We start from the raw sequence: 7,896 nt of genomic DNA, 5'->3' as shown, positions 1-7,896 counted from the left end.
CTGTGGTACGTGGCTCTTGAGCTCTATAAAAGCAATCAAGAGCTCAAAAGTTCTAGAGACTAGGCCCTGAGACAGTTGAAGAGAGAGATTTCTGGTGGGCTTTTTCACCCCAAATGCATGCAATGGTTTGTTTATTTGTTCATTGCATTTATATCCCATATTTTTAAACTAAGGAGCTCAAGGTGGTATGCATGGTTCTTCCCCTCTTCATTGTATCCCCAGAACAACCCTGTGAGGTAAGTTAGGCAGTGAGACTGTGATTGACCCAAGTCTACTCAGAGCATTCCATCACTGAGTGGTGATTTGAACCCTGTTCTCTCAGGCTTACTCTGCCTTTCTAACCAGTACATTATACTGTTTGGAGCATCTTTATAAGCAGCAAAGGGCCCCCAGAAACTGGAGCACCAGGAACCACTAATTATTGCCCCATGTGAGGAGCTGTGTCTCTGCAGCTTCTCCATAAGGTGCTAGAAGCTGTTGACCACTGCCTGGAACCACTGCCACTGCCCTATGTGGCCACTGACCACTGCCCTATGTGGCAAGTAGGGTGATTGCAGATAATAATAATAATAATTATTATTATTATTATTATTATTATTTATTTATACCCCGCCCGTCTGGCTGAGTTTCCCCAGCCACTCTGGGCGGCTCCCAATCAAGTGTTAAAAACAGTACAGCGTTACATATTAAAAACTTCCCTTAAGATGTCTTCTGAATATCAGGTAGTTGTTTATCTCTTTGACATCTGATGGGAGGGCGTTCCACAGGGCGGGCGCCACTACCAAGAAGGCCCTCTGTCTGGTTCCCTGTAGCCCCATTCTCACAATGAGGGGACCACCAGAAGGCCCTCAGCGCTGGGCTGAATGATGGGGGTGGAGACGCTCCTTCAGATTATCAGGGAAGCATCTGCCAGACTGAATCTACCAGGCTGGCCATTGGCTCTTCCTGGGCATGAAGGGGAATAGAAGGGCTTCATGTCTCACTGCAACTTTGCTTGAGCAACAGCACCTACCTGAACACTAGCCTGTCTTCTGGTCTTTGCTCTTTGGTAGGGCAAGAAGTTCTTTTCTATCAAACATGTGTTTCCTATAATTATCTTGTCTTTCTTATTTTCATACTCAGTATCTCAGTGTGCTGCTTTAAAGGTAAATCAGGAATTTGTAGCTAAGCTCAAACTTCTGCTGATGCATATGAACTCCACATGCTATCATAACCCGGGAGTAATCCCTATCGGGATTTACTTCAAAGTAAGCATTGCTAGATTTGTACTGTTAACCCCCAACTCCCATTCTCCAATCTCTTGACACAAAGATCCTCCTGGAAAAGAAAAGGAGAGGGGGGAAGCTCTACTTGCAACACAGTTGAGCGGTTAAGTCCCATTGACTCCAATCCTAAGCCCATGTCACTTTCCTACCAAACACGTATAATTTTGATAGCAGGCTGACTGAACAAGCTAATCCTCAATGACATACTTTGTAAAACAGAAAGAAATGTCATTGCATGGCTTAGTCTTCTACCATCCGCCTGTTACTTCCAAAGATCCTGTTAACAACCACAGTTATAGGCATCAGAATCACACAGTGAGAAGCAAAATCAGCCATGGGTGTATCGACGCGGCAAATAGGTTAAGTGAGTTTGCCAAGAACGATAAAACTGACCTTGTCGAAAGACCGCGATGACTGAAAAAGAACCAAAGGTTTTGCAGCTTTAGTGCAGAATTTCACGACGGCTAACCTTTATCGCCAAAGGGCTAATTGTAAACTCTTTATGTCCTTTTCATACCTAATTAGGTTTTGTTGTAAGGAGATAAAAGACAGGTTGTATCGGTCGACTGTCTATTTCAAACTGCTGAATTAAATTCATGAAAAAAGTCAGATTGTTGAAAGAGTGGGGGGAGAGAGGCAGGCAGCAGGCATTAATAGACTTTAGAATAAAATCCAGACAGATTCAAATTGATTTCGCTGCCAGAAGAAAATTGAGTGCACAGGGAATTAGATTTATGCACTGTCAAATGTAACTGCCTGGCAGTATCCGTACAGAAAGCTGTTAAAATGGTAATCTTTAGAGATGTATGAAAATTGTGTGTGAATAGACCAATGAACCGTCCCAAAGAAGCATGCCTCTTCAGAATGGACCTTACAAGACTGTGTTATTATTATTAATAATGTATTACAATGCAAACACTATGCATTATGGATGTAATTTAATCACAGCATCTAAATGTATAAACAACAGCCAAGGCTCTTGGAAATATTTTTTTTTTCCAAAAAAGAAGACGAAGAAGAAGATTGCGTATTAAAAGAAAAAGAAAAGGAGGAATCGAGAGAGTTCCTGAAACATGCTACTCGTTTTGGATCAAGGCGATATTCAAGGAGCCTTTACTGCCACCTCCCAAAAAGCCACACACAAGACCACAACACACACCTAATATAAGCTGGCTGCTTATACACAATGTCATGGAATGGCTGGACACAGAGGAAAGGTGGGAGGAACCAGTGGCGGAACTCCAAGGGACTCAAAAACAGGGGACTGGTTGTGGCACGACGATAAGTGGTCACAGAGAGAAGACTGGGAAGAAGGTGTGTTGGAAGCTGAAGACGTAACAGGGCTTAGTGAGCAGGGGGAGTCTGTGCAGAGAGAAATCCAGACTCAGAGGCAGAAGCTGAAGCAGGAGAGGAGGGAGGCTGAGAGGAGTCCAGCTGGTGAAGAGTCACAGGTTTCTCCCCCTCCTGCTGTGACAAGCTCTGCTCCCCCCAGGTCTCCCTGAACCAGGAGAGGCATGAAAAGGGTGGAGAAGTTTATTTCATGCAGACACCATCTCAGATTGCTTGGGGGAAACCCTGAAAAGGAAGGAACTTAGACAGGTGTGGGGAGGTGGGGACCTTCTCTCTCTGCAACTGCTTCATGGGTGCAAAACAGGTCAGAGATGACTTGTTGTGCTCATTAGGTCTGAGACTCCTGTGCAGATCCTGTGTAAGCTATTAAGGAGTTAACTCCAACTTGCTCAGTGTGGTTTGCTGCTGGCTTCCTCCCATCACAAGACAACACTTGCATGTTACTTTCTGGTATTCAGGTATTCAGGAGTCTAGAAGAGACCCGCCATACCTAAATTCATTCACAAAAGAATTGGGTATTCCACAATAGTAGTTGTTATACAGTAAATCACAGCTGGGTGGAAATTGGCCACATGAGGATTCCATCTTGTTTTGGCATTTCATTTTCCTCAAGCAGATGTTTTTGGGCAACGCTGACAGACTTGGGCTTAATATCCCTCCTTAATAAAGTGAAGTGGAGAAAAAGCTTTGATTAAGAAAATAATTAGCAGCGAAGTCTGGAAAGCTGTTTACTGACTTCTCCAGGGGCAAACCTTTCACAAGCAAATGGAGCAGCAGCAACTGAATTCCACAGGAATGTAAAATCGGAAAGGGTTTTGGTGAAGAGGTTCTAGTCCAGGGGTGCTGTTCTTGGGCCTAATGCTGGATCCCACAGAAACAACAGCAAGGCAGATGTTGCTAGTTGACAGATAACTCCAAATAAGCAACTTACCCCAGCAAAGGTTGGGAGCAGTCTGAGGCCATTGAAACCTCTCTGTCAAAAACCACCTCCTCCAGGCTCCACCTCCTTGTAGAGAACTTCACAGCCCTGCCATCTCTCCACTGTGCCACTGAACTAGTGACATGCAGTGGGAGGCATCTGGTCGCTCAAGAGAAGACGCACCCATAAGGGACTGGACTCTGGTCCTGCAGGCTCTGGTGGCCTGGGTGCTCTCCTGCTCTCCAGCAGTCAGCTCAGAGCTCTGAACTTGATCTGTCTCTGTTTCTCACAGCTCTGCAGCCTGAGTCTGTGCCTGGATTACTGCTGAACTCATACCCTTCGTCTGAATGTAATCCTTCAAGCCTATCTGTCCTGCAGGACTAAGTATTTATTCATTTGCTTTGTATGTTTGTATGCTTGTATGTTTGTTTGTCTAAATTTATATACCAACCTTCATGTGAATATCACAGAGCAGTTTACAGTTTACAGACTACAGTGGTAACTCGGGTTAAGAACTTAATTCATTCTGGAGGTCTGTTCTTTACCTGAAACTGTTCTTAACCTGAGACACCACTTTAGCTAATGGGGCCTCCTGCTGCTGCTGCACCACCGGAGCACGATTTCTGTTCTCATCCTGAAGCAAAGTTCTTAACCCGAGGTACTATTTCTGGGTTAGCAGGGTCTGTAACCTGAAGCGCCTGTAACCCGAGGTACCACTGTATTACTAGGCCATACCTATCCCCCCTCAAAAAATTCCTCCAGTAGTCCTGTTTAATATTCGATGTTTTATCGCTTCATTATTACTCTTAGTAATATTCTGTTGGGGGCTGCCCAGAGTAGCTGGGGAAACCCAGCCAGATGGGTGAGGTATATTATTATTATTATTATTATTATTATTATTATTATTATTATTCTCAACATCCTCCTCATACCAGACAACTGGACCTCCCAGAATTAAAGAAGTCACACCAGCTTCTGACTGGATCTGAGGATGTCCTGTTTTGACTTCCAAGAGTGTGGCTATGAAAGCTGCCTGTTTGGGGGCGGGTTGTGTTCTCATGAAAGTCATCTGCCTCTCATGAGAGCATGGCTCCGAAAGGCACACTTTTTTTTTTGGGGGGGGGGGACGTGCTTGCACATGAGTCAACTGGCTCCCATGAGAACACAGCCCCTAATGAAACATGTCCCAATTTTCCTCTGCAGGACGTTGGAGAGGAGGAAGAAGAAGAAGAAGAAGAAGAAGAAGAAGAAGAAGAGGAGGAGGAGGAGGAGGAGGAGGAGGAGGAGGAAGAGTTTGGACTTGATATCCCGCCTTTCACTCCCCATAAGGAGTCTCAAAGCGGCTAACAATCTCCTTTCCCTTCCTCCCCCACAACAAACACTCTGTGAGGTGAGTGAGGCTGAGAGACTTCAGAGAAGTGTGACTAGCCCAAGGTCAGCCAGCAGCTGCATGTGGAGGAGCAGGGAAGCAAACCCGGTTCACCAGATTATGAGTCCACTGCTCTTAACCACTATACCACACTGGCTCTCAGTCTACAGCTCCCAGTCACCCTTGTCAGCATGGCCAATGGCCAGGGATTATCTTCATTTCATTCCCTGATGAAGCCTCTCCCCTCACTTGAGCTCAAGATCAAGTAGCCAGGCTCTGCTTCATGAAGGCATGTTTTCCCAGGACAGCCAGTACGCTAACCATCTTGTAATTTCCTGGATAGTCCCCCTCCACACACGTGGGGTGTAAAGTTGCAGTCAAGTGCAACATTCCGACAGAGGACTAACGGCCTCCATGTTCTAACTGGTTGCTGTGACAACCAATTTGTCGGTTACTGGTAGTTTTGAAAGATAACTGCTCAGTTGCAGTCACCTCAGGACCAACTTCCCTCTGGTATAGTTTGTTTGCTTGTTATTTAACCTAAGCCTGCTTTCAGGTACAGTTCTGTAAACCTGAATGAATCTGAGAGTAAAATAGTTTTATATTAACATGAATCAGATTCGTGTGTGTATTCTTTAAGAGGGATTCAAAGGTATTTTTAACCAGGAAGGCATCTTTATTACTTAACTTTTTAGCCTATTTTTAAACAAGATATCCTTTCTACATAAAAAAAAACACCTTGACTGATCATCCATGTTTTTGACCAACATTTTGGTTTTACAGTGGTACCTTGGTTTAAGAACAGCTTAGTTTATGAACAACTTGGATTAAGAACGCTGCAAACCCAGAAGTAGGTGTTTGGTTTGTGAACTTTGCCTTGGAAGCAGAACATTTTCCGCTTCCTGTTGAGTGTGTTCCATTTGTAAATTGAGTCCCCCACTGCTATGGGAAAGCACACCTTGGTTTAAGAAAGCTTTGGTTTAAGAACGGACTTCCTGAACGGATTAAGTTTGTAAACCAAGACACCACTGTATCTGAGTTTATTTTGAAACCCGCCACTTCTCCAAACCGTTTAATTTCTTCTAATCCTTTGGAAAGACTCTCCAAAGGTTCCCCCAATGTCAGCACTACATCATTAGCAAATGCCTTTAATTTATAGATTCTACATCTCCCCTCAATACCTTTAATTTCCCTGTTTCTCCTTATATTCTGAAGCAGTATTTCTTTCATTAATAAACAACAGAGGAGACAAAGGACATTTAGCATTTGTCTGAATGACTATTATTTATTAATATATTTGCAGATTGATCAGTATAGATTGCCTTAATCCCTGCTAGGAAAGCATTACCTATTTCCATTTTCTTTAAAACCTTGATCATAAATGACCATGAAATATTATCAAAAGCTTTCTCCACATCTAGAAAGGTTAGTGTGGTCTGTCTTTCATTTCTTACTTCCAGGTACACTATTAAATTAATTACATTTCTTATATTGCCTTTCATTTGTCTGCCTGGTAAGAACCCGGCCTGGTCTCTGTGGACTGACTCAGTCAATGTCCTTTTCAATCTATTAGCCAAGATTGTAGCAAATAGTTTATAGTCACAATTCAATAATGAAATAGGTCTGTAATTTTTGGTCTTTGTTAAGTCGCTGTCTTGTTTTGGAATCAAAGTAATGAATGCATCTTTCCATGAAGCTGGAACTACTCCCATCACCAAAATTCTGTTCATGGTGTCCTTAAGTGGTCCTATAAGTGCATCCTGAAACTTTTTATAATAAACTGCAGTAAATCCATTTGGCCCCGGTGCCTTCCCCATCTTCATTCGATTTATTGCCATTTGCAGCTCCAATATTGATATGGGTGCCTAGCTTGATCTCTTGGCACCTAGCAGAAGTTTTTCAGAGCCACTAGAAAATAATGATTCCTAAAGTTAGAAATCACCAGCCCTTACCATACACCCAGCAGGAGGCAGGCAGTGTTTAGCTAATCAGCAGAGCATCTGCATTCAGAAAAAAGTGAGGGAAATATGTGAAAAGGGAATATTGCAAACAATTTGTCAGCACATTAGTTGATAATTCACAGAGAAATGTTAGATCTTGAGGCAAGGCTCGTGGTCTGACAAGGTGAACATTATTGACTCTGACAGATTGCTGATGGCACATCCACTCCCTGGACAAGGAGCAAGGTTGCATTTAGACAAAATTAAAGCAGGAATGGCAGAGGGAGCCATGCTAGAAAGGTCTGTGGTTATTTATTTGTTTGCACGTTTATTTTGAGGTGTCTGGTCCACTTACCTCTCACTGCCACGAGTACCGAGCTCTAATAAGTTCCTGGCGGGAAAACCTGATGGGTTCACAAAACTAATTATTGCTCCCAGTAAAGGATCGTTCATTGGGGACCCACAAAGCTCAGTCTGTCTTCAGCCAGACCCCATTTCTCTGACTTCTTGATTATAGCCATTCCAGAGGGTGCCTGTCATCTTCCTCCTTCATCTCAGTTTTGCCCTGGTAGGACTCTTCACCAACCCTACCTGGAGTTACCAGGGCATGAACCTGGGACCTTCTACATTCAAAGCATATGATCTCTCCCACTGAGCTATGGACCTTCCAATTGAATTTGTACAACTCCCTCTTGGCACAAGGCTGCAGAGTTCTCTGGACCTTGAAGTGAGAGGTCCTCTGGGATGCATCCTCCAACTGGATAGTTAGGACTATAGAACTCTTTCCTATCAAGAATGTACTTCCTTTAATAAACATGAGTTTTCATCTATACCAAGTCTCAGTCTGAATACCTTTCAGCTAATTTTTACTAAATTCCTTGCTAGGGAGAGAAAATTTGCGGCTCGGACTTTGCTCTCTGCTCAGATCTGGCTCTTGCTGCTACTGCTGCATATAAGCTCTATATGCTAACCATCTGGCACATGATTGCAGAGCTATTTTCCTTAATACAATGCATTATGGTATGCTATTTTCACAAACATATGCTTTTTTAA

General features: G+C 43.4%; 1 long non-coding RNA gene across 1 annotated transcript; it reads left to right on the top strand.

Annotated features, from left to right (window-relative positions):
* Positions 1-5,372: 5,372 nt before the first annotated feature.
* Positions 5,373-7,431, top strand: LOC308464867. Its single transcript, XR_013980171.1, has 3 exons — positions 5,373-5,416; positions 7,051-7,143; positions 7,361-7,431. It is a non-coding gene; the product is annotated as an uncharacterized lncRNA (long non-coding RNA).
* Positions 7,432-7,896: the final 465 nt, after the last annotated feature.

The sequence above is a fragment of the Podarcis pityusensis genome, assembly GCF_964106645.2.
Source record: "Podarcis pityusensis genome assembly, chromosome: 16".
Taxonomy (NCBI): domain Eukaryota; kingdom Metazoa; phylum Chordata; class Lepidosauria; order Squamata; family Lacertidae; genus Podarcis; species Podarcis pityusensis.
The sequence above is the reverse complement of the archived record's forward strand: the minus strand, read 5'-3'. Positions and strand labels throughout refer to the sequence as shown.